This window comes from Platichthys flesus, chromosome 7, assembly GCF_949316205.1.
Source record: "Platichthys flesus chromosome 7, fPlaFle2.1, whole genome shotgun sequence".
In the NCBI taxonomy this organism is placed as follows: Eukaryota; Metazoa; Chordata; class Actinopteri; order Pleuronectiformes; family Pleuronectidae; genus Platichthys; species Platichthys flesus.
Window position 1 is genome coordinate 13,122,388 of NC_084951.1, and position 16,126 is coordinate 13,138,513.

Here is a 16,126-nt window from a genome sequence, read left to right on the forward strand (position 1 = left end):
ACTGTGACGGGAAGCTTCTAAGGAGCAAGTGGTTCTAGAAGACATTCAAACTTTTTACGACGCCAAAGCGACGCCGAAGCGTGGCGTAAGCGCTAATACTATCACTTTCTTTTGCTGTTATCAGCCTGCAGTAAAAACGATATTTAATCATATTTTTCAAGCATATACTTACTTGTTGCTCCAAAATTAACTGCAACAGTGGCCCAACATGTGTCCTTTTTAGTGTTGTCTTTATACAACATGTTCCGAGGATCATACAACTCACTGTACTTCTCCACTTCAATTATTAATTTAATGTCATCCATCTTCAAGAACTTCTCCGCTGTTTGCTCCGTTAAATGTCAGTTGTCGAGGGTAAATTCCGTATTCTCCACTCAAATGTGGAGAATACATAGCCCCCCCCTCTCCCCTCTCTCTTTTTATCTTTATGACGGTTTACCAACCATCTTTATGGTTGGTAAAAGTGGTAAAATTCAAACTCCTGGACAACAGAAGGTGAATACAAAGTATTGGATGCATATTTGATCATTAATATCATATAAAATATATTGTCAATATCGTTTAAAATCATTTTTCAGTGTGTTTCCTGTCGCGACACACTCACACAACACTGTCCAGTTCACACATCATATATCTGGGCCGCAGCATCTTGTTGTTCCACATGCTCAGTGTTGGGGATGGCAAGGATATAAATATGAACTTGCTCATCATTATGTACTGTAAGTCAGTGACTCATTTTTGTACAAATGTAATGATACAGTACTAAGAATAAATCAGTTCAAATGACTCACACCCGTTATTCTGACTGCGGAGAGTGTTCACACGTTTTTTTTCTTTCCTTGATGTCCTTGTTTTGTATATTTGTTGTGAAACCACATCAACATATCTGATGATTGCATTGATGTTCAATTTATATTGGACTTTTATTGGGATGAAAGTTTGGCAGCCATTCCAGCATTGACTGTATAGCCACACGATTCCGCTTCACAATTCAGTTTTTATACAGATTAATGAAACAAGATAGATGAGTCAATGAGTCATTTGAAGTTAATCACTGAGATTTGAAGGTGTGGTTTGGTGGTTTTTGTTATTACCTCTGATGAGGAGGTTATGATGTTTTTGTATTTGTAAATAAGATTACGCAAAAATCTGGACGGATTACCAAGAAACTTGGAACGACGCAGTATCGGTCATGAAACAAAGCATTCAATTTTTTGCAGATCCCCTTAAATGTTTTGTGTTACTTTCTTTCACCTCGCGAGACAGTTTTATAAATGTTCTTGATATTTTCACTGATTTTCCCAGAGAATGTTGCATTGATCTTCATGAAAATCAGGCTTGATATACTGTATATATTAGTGTGTGAAATGTGATCCAGCTTGATAGAGCTGATAGTCGATAGTCCTCTCCCTGTTTTCAATCTTTATGCTAAGCTAAGCTAACCAGGTGACGGTTGCACCTCCATATTTACCACACTGAGATGAGATTGAGCTCAATCTTCTTGTTTTGACAGGAAAAGCAAATAATTCCTGTTTGTCATTATTTGTCAACTTTCTTCGACTAGGTTGTGCTTCTCCATGTGATCACGAAAAACAACGTGGAGAAAGTCAACAGGTGCTGTTTGAACAGTCCGGTGTGAATAAGCTCCTGAGAGTCGGGGACAGGGAGAGTGACAAAGTGTGATAAATTCAATGCAGTAATGTTTGATTAAACAAATGAGACGAATAAGACTGCAAACACAGCTCCTGGTCTTTCTCCAAGCTGCCGTTTCACCTCATGAATGTCAATGAGGAGGGGGTCTGGTTTTATTTATAATCAAAGATTTGATGCAGGGTCTATCCCTCTGCCCGATAATGCCCCCCTGTTTGTCTTCATGTGGAGATGGAGAGATGTTTACGCTTAGAGCTACAGAGCTCCGCCATCACGCCCGGCGCCCCGACACACACGAGCCGAGAAGATGAAGAGAATGAGAGGAAGATGTGGAAATAAAAGGACATAGAGTTTGAGTTATGCTTGTGGGGGAACTGCCTGTAGCGGGGACACGCAGTCACAAATAAAAACTTGCAGAGAAGTGCACGATAGTGGGTATGGGCCATGGCCTTTGTGTCGCGCCAGCTCAGTGGACACGCAGGAGTCATCACTGGCTGCCATAGATATTATCATAATGAATGTAAAGGCCCAGACACACAGACACTATTGCAAAGAAAAGCCCACAGTAAAACGATGGTTGTCTTCTTGAAATAAAGAAAAGTCAGGTATTCGCCTGAATTTAGAGTTTCCTTCTCAATAACTCTGTCATCTTATTAACATTTAGCTTTATATTCATAGACAGCAGTTCAAACTAATCATAATGGAAAAACTCTAGAGCATAATATATTATGGTTTGCGTTTTAAGTTACAAAACTTGCATGTACACACATATTTCTACACTGAAATATTACCTCTGGCCTCTGCAGGACATGCCTGCAATTGCCCTGCCAAGGCGTTTCAAAGTGTAAATAATCTTAAAGGCTTCACAGATCTTACAGCGCTGCTGAATAATGCATGCCTGAAATTACAGTTGCTGTGATGGTCGCCCTCTGTTGTATCGAGGCATCCTCTCGCTCGCTCGCCGATTGATCGCAGCCCATAATTCCCAGTGTCTGAGACGGGGGATGTCACAGTGAAGACTGCGATAAGAGATCCTGCTTTGTCACCCTCTAAAAAAGCTCCTGATATCTGTGGTTGTTCACTGCGGGCAGGAATTGCACACAGGTATCTGAAGGTTAGAAAATAATTCCCGTGGAAACTGGCCAAATAACCGGAACTCAGAATACATACATTCTGTTTTCTCTCCACATAACCAACCTGTTTGCCTTGTTTACCATATATTGATCAGACTGAGACATTATTCCAGATAATTCCACATCTTCCTGCAGGCTACAGTCCATAAACAAGCCCTAATGTTTTAACTAGGGGCGGATCAGAGCCAAATCAAATAAGTGGGAGGTTTGCAGCGAACTGTAGTAGAGGTCCTGGTAGTGGCAGAAACTTGGACTATGGGCAGAGAAGGTCTCTGGTTCGTCTCTGGTTCGACTCCACGGAGAGACAACAAAAGACGAACCTGGATTGATCTGTCCAAAAATCCAAGAGTCTCCCTACCCTGTCTAGTGCCCCTGAGCAAGGCACCTTACTCCCCCAACATCTGCTCCCTGAGCGCCGTACATGGTCGCTCACTGCTCTGTGTGTCCTGCACCAGATGGGTCAAAAGCAGAGATTAAATTTCCCTACCTGCATGAGTGTGCCTTTGCATGTCTGTGCATGTGTTTGGGATGAATAAATGCATCTTAATCTTAATCACTGTAAGCAGAATAACTTTAGAAAATAAACTCAGAATATTTGAATTATTCTGACACTGATATCAAATGTGTAAAGTGACAGTCGTTTGTATATTGTATTTTATAACTTTGACAGGTTTATGTATCGGTCACATCTCTGAAGGATAGGAGCCAAATACAGATGACACCTGGGGACAGATTTAACAAACAGTCTTTAATTAGACTTAACATACATGTTTGTGTGTGTTGTATTGTTGTTGCTGCTGCTGCTGTGTTTTAGTGTACTTTTATTGCTGTTGTTGTTTCACCAGATGAAAATAAGCTTATAGCTGGAACTCCTGTACTGCCACAGAGCTTTGTATCGTCCCTGTCAAATACACAAATGAATAAAAGAAAGCATTCTCCGGACGCTACATTTGAAGTTCGATGGTGTCACATGATTAATCTGTCCTTTTTCAACGGCTTCTCCAAACACGGCTGGCAAATTTATCCTGCGAACTTAGAGAATCAAAGGCTCTAACAGTTGGATGTTCTATCTATATCCCCTGAATTGGGACACAGATAATGTATGGATGTAATTCAGCATTACACAGTAATAGGTTACTGATAAACCAAACTGAACAATTCTTACAGGAAGCAGTATCCTCCGTCAGGTGTTAGATGAAGAGCAGCAGGCTACAGGCTGCACACCTCCATCTCTTCGGTGAGGTTACCAACTCCGACGTCTCCCGCTGTTGTGCAGAAAACAACCGGCACCATGTATTGACCTTCATAACTAATACAATACATACATAACTACCTGCTCCTGAGAGTTGCACATGCTGTAAACACCAGTAAACATAATAAACAGGGATGAAATCTAAAGGAGTATCACTTAAATAATGTCTTCATTGCCGGGTGCTTGCTTGTTTATCTGTTATTACAATTTTTTTTCCTTTGAAATGATTTAAGATATAACTAGAATTCCACTTAGTAGAGTGCATACCTCCACCAAGGCCCAACAGTCTGCTTACAATCCAAGGCTAAATTATGTTTTTCAGCTATAGTGTTGTTACCATGCCCGGTGGAAATTCCGATCCCGATTTTTATTTGCATCTGCACAACATTGCACAGACTCATTCAAACCAACCCTCAAAATATTGGGAGTTTTTCGTCAAGATTCACACATAATTCCGCATCAGTGAAAACGATGATAAATAGCCTATATCGACACGTTTAAGAAAGTTAATATAATCCTGCATTTCCCCCTGATCTGGATCTGCACCAACACTAAATGGGCTCATCCTGACCCATACCGCATCCTTTCAACAAGCTGTAACAACATAACATCCCTGGCAGAGATAATTACCAAAAGCAATTAAAGAGTATTTGCTTTCAGCTCCTCGCCTATTAAATCAAATAGAGATATTCCACATCAGTGTATAATTTAGAAATATGTTGCTGTGAAAGATTCATATTTTTCACGATAACAGTGCATCCAAGACACACTAGTTTCCAGCTCCAGCTTTGTGCAGCCCTGTATGCCTCTCCTGGGACTTGTGAAGATTTGTAATTGTCTTGAAGGCTCTGGAAAGTTTTCCCTCTGTACTCTGCAGAAGAGAGGAGAGCATCTCAGAACAGACACACACATTTCTCTGTGGGTTTATGACCTACTGTCTGATTATACTCCTCCTCTCACTAGTGGACGTTTTCCAAACACTGTCTGGAAAGAAAGCCGCACAAGGTCCTTCAATAAAAAGATAGTAGAAATGACAGTAATGACTTATTCATTCATCATCCCCATTACCATCTTCAATTTACTGGGAATAAACCAACCCACAAGACTGACATTAGCCCACCAGGTCTGCTGGAACACTGGTTATATAAGGCAGCCGGTAATTCATTATTTAATAGGATGCTACGCTGCAGTCCGGCTTCAGGGGTGCTACGTATTTAGTCTTTGAAAAGAGTAATAAAATCTACTCATGAGTTCCTGTGCAGAAAAAAATTATGTACACAGCAAAATCTCTGTAGAAAATAATATTTTATAACAAATATACCTGTTGGAGGATGAATCCAATATGCTGCATGCATACAGAGTACAACAAAACTGGGTTCCTCCATATATTTTGCTAAATTAGCTTATTCTGTCTATGTGTGTGGTGCCAGAAAGCAACGCCAGCACAGTAGTTCTTCTTCTCTCCTACAGCACTCAGCAGCAAACAGGAGGAAATTGGTCTCAGAGGACAAAAGCAGCATTAATGTAGTGTATCTAAAAAAGAAGATAATAAAAAGAAAAGCTGTACAGAACGGTGAAGTCATTTCCAAAGACATGACCCCGGTGTGCTGCTGGTAGCAACTGCCACACGAATGCCAAAGCGAGCGGCTTCTCCTGGAGCTCTGAGTGACGTCTGAACATCCAGGAATCATCACAAATTAATTACAACACCGAGGCTGGAAGTTATCCTGCCGCACAGAGAGCTCAGGGGGGGCAAGAGGTAACAGATACTCCAACTTCTCCCTGATGATCTTTTCTCCATTCTGCTGCTACAGGGTTTTGACAATGTCTTCTGGCTCCATGTGGCTGTGCGTGTTGGAGCCAACGCAGAGCCCCCGAAACATCATGTTCAGTTCACACACATTCTACTCCAGGATTCTTAGTTCTATGTGCCAATGATTAAAGAGGGGGGGGGGGGGGGGGAAACAAAGAAAAGACTTGAATGATTGAAAACTGCTGTCTTGTGCGTACGCTTGTATCCATTCACATCCAGTATATGACACATATGGAAAAGAGGGAATTTCACACTCTGCCTTCTCAAAATTAGGCTCCATCACAGCTGAGTAAGTATGATGGGAAAGGACAGTGAGAGGCTTTCTAGTCATCGTGCATGTCGGGATTTCTCACAGGCAGAAATTGCAGAGTTAAGAAGAAGGGTGAGTGGGAATAAATGAGGTAGGCAGGACTTGATGGATTCCAGTAGGAGGATGACTGACCACTAATTGAGGGAGAGGCATCCCTGTGTTGTCTCGCTGCGTGTCGCCAGGTTTTTGGAAGTCATAAGGGAGATGCAGTGGAAGCTGTGATGGAGTATAATAGGCTGATGTAATGAGGTGATTTGGAATGGAAGATACAGAGGACACAGCTCCTTAGGGGAGCTCGCGACCACTGGAGTGTGACAAGTTATAAGAACGTCGGCATTATGAGTCCAGATGAGTCAACCTCTTGCGTCCCTAACTTCTTATCGTGGATGGGGGCGATGTCGAATCCAACATCACAGGTGAAGCTTGACACGGAAGCCAGGTCATGCAGTGTGAACAATGGAGGCTGAGCTACAAACGTGTCATTGAATGTTAGTGTGTGGGTTTGCATGAGTGTGCAGTGCATGTTAGAGTCAAGTCAAGTTTATTTCTGTTGTCTCTGTGGGTTGAACAGGTTCAAAAAGGAGGAGATCCAGACCCACGAAAAAAGACAAAACCATCCGAAAAGAAAAACAAAGACTTAGCTAGATGAGTTTTTATTTGTATAGGGAGAAAGTTACAATAATAGTGCTATAATGGTATAATAATCCTGTTGTAGCTGGACTCAAATTCAGAGAAAACAGGAGGGTGCAATGGGATATTTGATAAAGGACCAGCTTACATAACTTAGAAACAGCAAAACCATAGAAACAAGGGCATGAAACAGTGATAAACCAAGCAAGGAACTAACTGTGCAAACAACTGAACGGATCTTAACTGACAAACCAACAAAGAAGACTGAGGAGCTGTGCTTCCACTTGCTGCTTGGAAGCATAGATATATATATAAAGGCTTGGAAGGGCCCAAAAAACTGGAAGCTGTAAACAGAATGTGTTGTATTTGTGTTTTAAACAACACTTTGATACCTCTTTATCAATATCAACATAATAACCAAGAGCAAAGAATAAGGATCAGGTGTGTTTGACATCATAACTTTAAAGGTGTGTGTTAATCCTAATTGGTTTGTTAGAGTTGGACGTAAAGTTGCAAGTTCAAATTAAAAGATGATAGTAAAATTAGCAATTTGAGGCAGAAGCTTCAAAGTTGAACAGAAACTAATAAACTCAAAGCGCTAACAGTTGAGATATAAATCCAAAAACCAAACAGAAGAAAATAACAACTCCAAAGTTTATGAATTCAAAACAAGTCCACAGATCCAAACATGTAAAGCCAAAGTCCAAACTCAAGGAGATTACAAGAAGAAAATCCAAAATAAATATCAAAAAGTCCATTTACAAGTCTATAGATTCAAGAGTCAAATGTTTCACAAAGACAAACTGTGTGTTCACGACAAGAGTTAAGCAGGGACAGAAGCAAGCTAAATCCAACAATATGATAATGATCCCAGTACTAATAAAAGTCCAAGAAATAACCAAATGCAATCAATAATTTCATTGAATGTGTCAGTAAAGCACTTTTTAACTTTTCACCCACTGCTGTTATGTGAATATTAGCAGTTGGGCTTATTGATGAACAGTTGGTTGCAGTAATTCTAATAATAACAACAATATCATTATTATTATGTCTTTTGCAATATTTTACCTTTTAAATGTACCAATTGAAAATGCATATCAAGTTAAATTGACACACTTAATTACTCGCATGATCCTTTTTTAGATCATATTGTCGATGTCATATGTATTATCTATTGAGAGGGGTTATTTAATCTACTGTGTTATAGGATAATTATATGCTTGCTAGTTTTCACTAATTGCAGGCAGTTAAATTCAACTTTGTGATTTTATGATTTATAACTGGAACACAGTATTTTGATGGCAGGGCTCGTATCCCCCCCATGTCCCGGAGTGCTAAGCTGAACAATTAATCCTCTCTGAATCATCGGAGACATCAGATGGCGTCTGTGTTCTAACTCCCAGTCAACTGTTGCCAGTTGCTGCCATTTGGTTTGAGAGTTAAGTTAATCATTCCCAAACAAAATGATCATCCGGAAGTAGCAGCAGTGCAGCAATTTCACAGAGGAATCGCACCAGAGAAATAAGTTTGTTGAAAAAAATAAACACCCGCACTGTTCTTTCACGACAAAACAGAGTTTGCTGCCGCCGCTGTCAACCTGCGCTTTTACAAGATTTATTTGTGTGGACTGGGGCCTTCAAGGGGCAACACATGATTATAATAAAGATTGTAATAAAGAAAGACAGTGAGAGATAGAAATCGCCACTAAACACATAATACCCATCTGTGCTCTATGTTCCAGTGCGTGTGTGTGTGTGTGTCTGTGTGTGTGTGTTTGAATGCTCGGCGGTAATGATACACTGCATGCAAAAAACGGATCAAGCGTTTTCCTGGTGTATCACAGGACAAATCCATTACAGTAATCAGTCTGTGCTGAGTGGAATTAAAAGAACCAAATATGAAGGATTTCATGTTAGTGTTCCACCAGGATTTAAGAGTCGCTTGTGTGATTATCTCTGGCCAGTTCAGGCCTTGTGCACCAGATCTACTTCTATTTTTTATCCACTCTCAACGTTTCGCAACTAATGGAGAAAAAAAGGGGCAACGAATCGAAAACATCTAAACCTCACATCAGCATACTGGGAGTCTGTCAGCATTTCTTCACTGTAGAAAAACAAAGCAAAATCAACAACAAGTCCATCGACAAGTATTTGACAAATCCCTCAAGATGCCTGGTTCTGACGATGCAACCTCTTTGATTCTTGAGGAAACTTGGAGAACAATTGGAGGCAGGCAGGAGTGTTTCAAGGGATTTTGGGAGCCCCAGATAAATGGGCTCAGGGTGGCCCTACATTGATCCACACCACAAAACCCCATCACCATCCCAGGCATTTCATAAACACAAATTTAGACATATTAGGCTTGAATCAAACCTCTCAAATTACAAGGAATTTAGCAGAAAGCTAGTGGCATGGGGCCTAATTAGGGGATTTTGTTTATGATATGAATGTCTGGTATATACATATAGTATCCAATTATAGAATTTAATGCGGTTCTCACAAAAATCTTGCTGCTGGGGATTAATCTAATCAGCCTTTCTCTGCAGTGTTGTGCCCGTTCGCACGTAACAAGAACCAGTTCAAAGTTCAGTTCATACGGATGAAAATGAAGTACTTCAATTTGTTCAGTTTTTTTATTTGGATTATTACATGACAAATTTACAATTATATATTGGTATATATATAATATATACCGGTCGCTCCGGTCCCTTTACCACGGAGTCCTGGTTGTGTGCGTCACACCTTGTTGTGCTGAGCGCGCCCAAATAATGACGACTCATTTTTCATTATGTTTCAACGTATCCTCATAAACTCTGGAGTGAATCAAACAAACACTAAGTCAACTTCATGAGCTGGGGAGGAGAGCGTGGCCTAGGGGATAGAGCGGGGGCTCTGCAACAAGAAGGTTGCCGGTTCGAATCCCACTCTATCCCATCTGCATGCCTAAGTGTCCTTGGCAAGATACTGAACCCCTAAATGGCCCCTCATAAATGCTGAGTGTTCTAAAAATGTAAGTCGCTTTGGATTAAAGCGTCAGATAAATGACATGTAATGTAATGAACTGATCCGGTCTTAATAACTTGTGATGAGTGTGTATTAGTTGAAGTGAGAGCAGGTCAGCAAGAGGAGTTTGGAGAGGACACAGAAAACTCCAGCTTGGCATAAATTTACCATTTGACTGTTGTTTTCCACCATTCTTCAACAAAGTAGCTTACCAACTGCTTCCCGTTAATGCTCCTCTTATCTCACTGTGTGTGTCGCTCTGAGCAAGTGAGTGGGGCCGGGGGCCTGTGTGTGGGTGTTTTTATTCTGTTAGGGAGCACACACACACACATTTTCGCTCGCTCCTGGCCTGTACGATGATGATCTTTTGGGAGTGAACGCCGCTCACGGTCATCATTCATACAACTCGATTTGTTCAGTTCAGCGTTCACAGAAAATAGGCACAACCCTGATTCTCATTGCATAACATGTCTCCCTACTTCTCTTGTGATGTCATCCAAGTGTCCGGTGGCCCAGACATTCAAATTCGACTCGAAACGGCGTGTGTCTCACAAGTGCAGAGTCACCTTTTAAGTGATGATGATTGTACATAATCCTGCATCACTGACCAGCCACGCAATCTTGACAAATCCATTGTGACTGCAGCTCAGTAATCCTCCGCCACCTTCCATCATCTCTCAGTCAGGTATTCCCACGAGGAGGAGCAGGAGACTTTATCCCTGTCTGAAGTCAAGAAGTGAGGAAGAAGTACTAAAAAGAAAACAAGGATCAGAGTAATGGAGCAGTGCGGAGCGATGATTAAATTCACCCGAGGAGCAGAGCAGAACATCGTCCCCCAAAGTAAAGCAACATGTCTCTGCAGATGTTCCACAGAAGAGTTTCCTCTTAAAAAGGTAGTTATGATTTGCAAAAACCCAGAAGAACAATATGAGAGCGTAAATTCAGCCTAGTGATCATATTTGTTGTCCCCAACAACAGTCTATTTTGATACTTGTTAGCAACCTTATGTTTAATATCAAAGCATTAAAAGTGGAGTTGATTTTTTTGTATATGCGTGGGTGGAGTATTTACTGATGTCGTGGACTCAATCATGAAAACGTCTTGTGCTTGTTTGAACTCAGACTTTCTTTTAGGCATCAAACCAAACAGAAATGGATTGATTGAAACATAAGTTTAAAAATAATAACACATTTTTTAGGATTTAGGACTCACTGCTGCAGTACAAAGAAAGTGTGTGTGTGACAGGTGGCATCTGCCCTATTGGAGCTATCAATATTAATGCAATCTGCTTTAAATGCTTTCGACAAAATGGCCGGTGGTTACACCTGTCACCTTCTCTCCAATGCAGCTTTTTGTCATTCAATCTGTGTTCATTAGCCTGATTGCTGCAACCAGGGAGGAACAAAGAGGGAGGCTTTTAAAATGTGATGGATGTGCAGATGAGGGTGGGTGTGTGAGTGTGTGTGTGTGACACATTTCAATAGTTTATAATAATGGACACTTGACAAATTCTTTACTTTAAAATCCGGTAAAACATCATGATCAGATTTCAATTTGACAGGAAATATATTTTCTCTGTGAATCACAATCAGGTCATTTAGATTGTTGTGGAAGTAGAAACAACAATCTGTCAATACTGCATTATTAACAACAGAGATGCATTCTAGATTAGAGGGGGGGGGGGGGGGGGGTGTCTTAACATCCAATCTATACGGGGGGAAATGAGGACATGAAGGACACAGTAGAACTTTCAGAGTTTAGTGGTTCTTTGGCTAATGTTGAATGCAGGTAATAATTGTTTAGTCTACTTCCACTATGTCCCCTCTAATTGATGAGAATGATGCATAAATACTTACCACCGCTGTTTGTTAAACCTTGCGAAGACTTTTTAAAGATTTCAATTTCCGATTAAAGGATTTGTAGACAAATTGGCACAATTTAGGGCTAAAGTTATGTTCAGCGGATGCAGGTTACTCTTTGTTTTTAAGGCTTAAAGTGGAGTTTTGCCAGTGAATCACAGTGAAATACACTCTTTAAGCTCTGCTGAACCCTACCATCAGGGAGAGAGCAATAAAAAAAAGGGTTGAAATGCATTCAGTAGAAAATTCAAATGTGCCTGAAGATGTGAGGAATGGTAAAGCCTTCAAAGAAGACACACTAGGCAAAGGTTGGCTTCCTCAGTTTCAGCGATCTCGTAGCAAGATGCGTTTGAAGTTGTGAATCCTCTCTGATCTGGCAAAAAGAAACACAAGCTCTGAGATGAGTGGGCGAGATATTAGCTCATGGATGCGAGGACGGCTGTTTGATCAGGGATTTTGTGTAATATGCAGAGAATTCACTTGAAGACCACATTTGGCAATCGTGCATCAAGCTTGAGATAGTAGATATTGTCTTTGTCTCCATAGCTGTGTTGGCCGCACCCTGTGAGGACCAGGCCTGCGCAGCCGGCTGCTTCCTCCAAAGGTCAGGTACACTGCGTCCTGCTGGTCTTACCATGGGCGTCACCAGCTTGTTCAGGGAGTTACAGCCATCCCCTAGGTCTCAACATATGTACAGTTAGCTGTTTGGTTGACTACTTACATAGAAAAATTATATTCTCCTGACATTTACGCATTGATTTGTTCCTGGCATTACCTTTAAGCGCAATGAAGTATGGGATGTTGGGCCATGAAGGATCCACCCGGTGATGCCTCTGTTACTCGGACACATTTGTTCAGTGCATTCGGAGGAACCTTCGAACTGGGAGGGTCTATTCGAGTCGCTGTGACACAATTGGTCTACAAATGCAGCCGTAGCTCACACCACCCAGGAAGCCTGTTAGTATGAGTATAATTTCCAATACTCCACAAATTTTTCCACTGGACTATCTTCTCAAACATATTTTTGACAGCGTGCACAGAGGCTCCTTATTTAAAAAAGCCACCTCTATAGTACTTTGGCAGAGAAGCACCACTTGCTTTTGACAGGCCCTCTTTGCATTCAGGGGAGCTTGTTCTTCAAGTGAGCCAATGACGATCCAATGTAGAATATTGCATTGAAGAAGCTGCAGAGACACAAAGAGGTGTTCAGGGAAGACGCACAGGAGAAACCCGTTCTGTCGCACACAGTCGTGCTACACAGTGGAAAAGATTGGCGGTTGTTCTCAATGTTAATGAGGTCATGAGCTTGGTGGGATTCTTCTGCTTGTGGTCATTCAGGGAAAGATTTATTTTGTTTGCAGGAAATCGGTGGTCAGTGCAGCCTTGGATCTGGCTGTCCACATTGTGCAGCATGACACACAGCCTCATTAAATTTGTGTCAGTGTGGATACCCTTGCTGACTATTAACAGTGCTGCCACTGTACAAGATGTTTCACCTTGATGTTATTGCACTTCATCATGGAGCTTTTTTTTTTTTCAGGTGGAGCATAATTGAAGCCACCATTAAAGGTGCCCCCCCCTACCTGGATAATGAGTTGCGGGAAATGATCCCACAACACTTGTCAAACTTCGGTGTGAGGACGGCTGATGACACACACTTTGTAAATTAGGAGACTCTCAGAAACCAGTGGATCACAGGAAACCACTTCATGGAAATGGGTAAATTAAACAGTCTTAAGGGTTTCAGTTAAATACACAAAGTTATTATAAACATAAAATACAACCTAGGACCAGGGCAGATTATTAAGCAGAGACATTATCCTGACAGCATTAATGCCATTGGGTGAATTAAGTGGACAGTGCACAAATTCTACTGTTCCTGTAGTGCTTGTAAACACAACACAGGTCCAAATTTACCTAATCATAATTTGTAATCTGATACATCTGCATCAGTGACCAGGCTAACATTAAAACATTGTTTGAAACAATGTTTGTCACCACTAGTTTCAGATGAGTCATTGAATGTGTGTGTGTTCTGAAACTTTCTCTAAAAATCTATTGTTGGATACTGTGCCAGACTGTGTCTAGACAAAGTTCCTGTTTTTAATGCTGTTTCTTAAAGGTTGAACCTCTGTTTTTTATATACTGTTATTGTGTTGATCAGATGATCTGCCTGCTCCATGTGTGCAGTACATGTGTTTTTGAAAGTTCCTGCTACTGTTTTGCAGAACTCGGAGGGGCTTCTTAAACTGCCAGTTCTGAGAGGCTCTTTGCACTCTCAAGCACACAGCCTTGCTCTGTGTTTGACTTGTGTCCGAAGCTTTGTAATCAAAGACAAACAAACGGTTTGTTTGTTTCACTCTTTATTCCGAATGACGACATAAAATTGCCATCACAACAGACAGTCTCTTTTAGTATTCCTGTTGTTCACAGTTTTAATACTCTGGGGTCTCTAAGGCTCCTTCTCTTGACATATTAACCACAAACAAAAATAATGAAGTCCTAAACCCCCCCCTTTATGATTCAATAAAATATGGAATGTCATTTTGTGTCGATCTGGAAGAACACATTTGACAAACAACTTACTTTGCTGCTGTCAGAATAATTCTTATAATAAATCACGTAACTCTAACTTCTTCACAGAGAAGCACTAATGTCCTTAACATACTTTATTTACTTCTTCAAGTGGGTTATTTCACCAAAGGGGTCCACTCTGACCCACTTCCTTCTCTGCTTGGTAATTTTTCAAGGCGAGCAAAGGTTTGTGGCCAGCTTACTTTGAGACGTTTAAACTCTCCCATGTTCCGTGGGCTTTTTGGCGGTCCTGGTTCTGTTCTAGATTATTTGACGTGTACACCAGGATCAAAAGCCCTAATGCATCTTATGTGGCCCCTGTGTGTTATGCAAATGGGGGTGTTTTAATGAAGGCGTCATGAATAATTCAGGAGCGGTGTTTCGACGAGAAACACAGATACAAAATCATTAAAAAAAGAATTGCTTTGGAAAAATAAAAAATTGACGCCGAAGAAGCAGTCTCTTCTGTTTGATATCCAGAGCTGCTCATCACTCGCCTGTTAAAAAGCAGGAACACAGAAAAACACTGAATTTCATTTGTTTGTTAAAGTGCAGGGGGGGGCTGTGTCCAACCCTTCTTCCAGCCTTTTGTACATTAATAATACGAAAACTGAATATCAGTGTCAGGTTTCAAACTCACTTTGTCTCTTTGAGGTCTTTTTATCAATACCACAGTCTGATTACTTCCATCAAAGGGAGAAAACATCGGAACATACTGCAGCACTTTGTTTTCTGACATTTGCTAAAATAGACCAATTCAATCGTTATTAACGAAAATGTCGGCGCGCTACAAATAGCATTGCAAACCACGCTGCGGGGGAGCAGGCGGAGTGTTCAAACTTGAATGAATAAGAAAGTCATTTTTTGATTCACCTGGGCAAGTTTCGGATGCAAAAACATATTTTTTCATGGTTTTCTTCCAAATGTTGCTGTGACAGCCCCAGGCTAAGACAGGAAGGTGAGAATTATTCACAACCCACACAGTACTTGCATGTGTATTATCTAATCCTCCAGCAGATGAAATCCTGTTTTTGGGGATCAACCTTGGGGTGTATGGACCTGGAAGGGGACTGGAATGGACTGCTGTCGTTAATAATGCGTCTTCAAGCTTCTCTTGGTTGATTATCATTATCTGAGTGACAGCTGGTCTGTGCATCCTTTTCCCGCCAGTACCTCACCGCCACTCTCTTCCAGGTCCAGTAACGTGACGCGGATGTGGTGCAGCTGAACATGTCAGTGTCCACTTTGTCCGGAGCAGATGTCGCTACCGAAGCCCGATCCACCCGTTGTTCTCTGACATAGACGCGCTGACTTTGTAATCATATTACCGATGCATGTCTCATTAGTTTCTGCCATGGCTGAGTGTCCCTGCCTTCTCTCTCTCTCTCTCTCTCTCTCTCTCTCTCTCTCTCTCTCTCTCTCTCTCTCTCTCTCTCTCTCTCTCTCTCTCTCTCTCTCTCTCTCTCACACAGACACACACGCACACAAATACCCACTCAATTGCTGGCTGGCATTTGAGAGTGTCTGGGCTTGCATCTAAAGCAGTTTACTGGGGAAATAATAGCCCCCTGAAAGGATTCTCTGTATGCAGAATCATCCCGTGCCATTTGCATTCTAGTGAGACAAATTAAATTTTAGCAGAAGGTGAGTGTTGCACCGTGTTGGGCTGACAAAATGAATGAACGGAACGGAGGGGGGAGGGCGTCTGGGACCTAAATGAGATGGGAGATCTTCCAGGTGTTACTGTGACCGTGAAAGCAATCATTGGAGATATTAATGCATTCAGATTTTAGTTTGGTTAAACATGTGCATCAATAAGAGCCGTGAGGTTAGGAAGTTTAATGACTTTAAAGTATATATCGCTCCAACAGCAGCCTCTCAAAAGCGTGTCTAGACGCTGATG